This window comes from Toxorhynchites rutilus, chromosome 1 (genome assembly GCF_029784135.1).
Source record: "Toxorhynchites rutilus septentrionalis strain SRP chromosome 1, ASM2978413v1, whole genome shotgun sequence".
NCBI classification, from domain to species: Eukaryota; Metazoa; Arthropoda; class Insecta; order Diptera; family Culicidae; genus Toxorhynchites; species Toxorhynchites rutilus.
Window position 1 is genome coordinate 107,259,811 of NC_073744.1, and position 1,885 is coordinate 107,261,695.

General features: G+C 41.8%; 1 long non-coding RNA gene across 1 annotated transcript; it reads right to left on the minus strand.

Annotated features, from left to right (window-relative positions):
• Positions 1–575: 575 nt before the first annotated feature.
• Positions 576–1,329, minus strand: LOC129776285 (uncharacterized). Its single transcript, XR_008743076.1, has 3 exons — positions 1,038–1,329; positions 923–981; positions 576–870 (listed from the first exon to the last, which is right to left on the minus strand). It is a non-coding gene; the product is annotated as an uncharacterized LOC129776285 (long non-coding RNA).
• Positions 1,330–1,885: the final 556 nt, after the last annotated feature.

Here is a 1,885-nt window from a genome sequence, read left to right on the forward strand (position 1 = left end):
GAAGAGACGATAATCACTTGGAGCCAGGTCCGGACTATACGGTGGGTGCAATAAGACATCCCGACCGAGCTCCCGTAGCTTCTGGCGGGTCATCGAAGATGTGTGAGGCCGAGTGTTGTCTTGGTGGAAAACACCATTCCTATTGATCATTTCTGGCCGCTTCTGGTCAATCGCCTGCTTCAAACGGTCAAGCTGCTCACAGTAGAGAACCGAGTTGAGGGTGAAACTCTCTAATTAGGGATTTCCTTCCGTCAGGGTCGTTTAACCTGCTTCCGGTCACTTGCAAACAGCTGTTCCTCCAGCAAAAAAGAGCAGTATCAGTTTTATCCTTCTCCAGAAGACCTACGCATTCCTTTGAAGCCACCAACTACTCCCACAATCTACTATCTCTCAAAGGTTGAGCAATGCTAGCCAACTCCGCCGACCAATCGAGGACGAGGGCTGGCGACTCCTTTCGAGTCCGAAAAACGGGAATTTCCAAAACCGCAATAGAGGAGATAAATGTAATTTTCTTACAATTTTCTTCTTTTATTCCTTCCTTTTAAATCTACTCTTTAATGTTCTTCTGACCCTATCCTATTTTCTCTATCACTTCTTCCTCTGTCCTAATTGTGACGTCACAAAATTTTATGCTTTTATACTTGCAGTACTTTTCGTGTATTTTTTCTCTTCTTTCTCCGTCGTTTAACCGGATAAAATCCCCGCTGTAACCTCCAAGCGTGAATATGGCTCTTCTGGTTCCGGTATCCTTACTCGACGTCGACTATCAATGGCGGAAATTGCAGTCGAACGTCCCTTATTTCAATGGCGGGTACCACACGTCTCGGCGGAGAAAAAGATGAAATATAAAAAAAGGCCCGCTGAAAGGACCTGTCCAGCGCATTATTTCTTAGTCTTGATTCTCGCCAATACACTACTTTACCTTTTTTTCTCTTCCGGTTCTCTTCTTCTTTTTAGCTCTTATCTTTTCTCTTATAATTTCTATAAATTAAATATTAAATTACTAATAATTCATTCCTTTTCAATTTCCCACTAACCTTTTATTTCTTATAACAATCTTATTCTATCTTCTCTATTTGCTCTCGATGCACTCTGGCACTATTAAAATTTACTTGTTCCGACGCGCACTTCCTACTTCCTTGATGGTGGAAAGTCGTTAGCCGGCACTACTCTTTACCAAGGCGCCTCTATATATACCAGGTGAAACAATCATATGAAATGCACTTTCAGCCATATTGGAATTGCTGTCGGTATTGTTTACAAACAGCTGCCGGCGGCTCTCTACAAACTGCCACGACGCTTATTCGAACGATGCCTACTATGTTCGGCTTTAGCAAATTTATGTGAAAAAGTAGAGATGATTTTGTAGAATTTCATTCTCATCCAGTTCATCCACTACTCTCGCATGTGAAAATGCAAAAATGGCGTATCCTAGCAATAACAAAACAAACAACCCCCGCTCCACAAACCGTAATCCCCTTCTTATTGAAGTGATGATGATGCTTCGCCTGTTATACATTTATACAAACGCCTTGCTCTTTACCGAACTTTTCTTTTCTTTTTTCTTTTGTGTGAGTTCATTTATGTTTTGCCTAGTTGGCAGCTCTGTTGAATAACAGATGGTCCCATGAAGCGTATTTCGCGGTGGGCATCTTTACCCAGGGCTCACACCGTTCACTATTGGGCCAACTGTTTACAAGCGGCGGTGGGTATTTATGGCGATTTTTATTGAAATTATGTTGGGATCTTTTATTTGGGTAGAGCCCAAATTAATGCTTGGAACCAACGGTTACATTACCCCTCCGGCGGTTTCAAAATAACATTCTTGTTTATTTTGAGGATCAATTACCAGAAAGACTTTGTCTTCATACCTTTTCATTCTAAG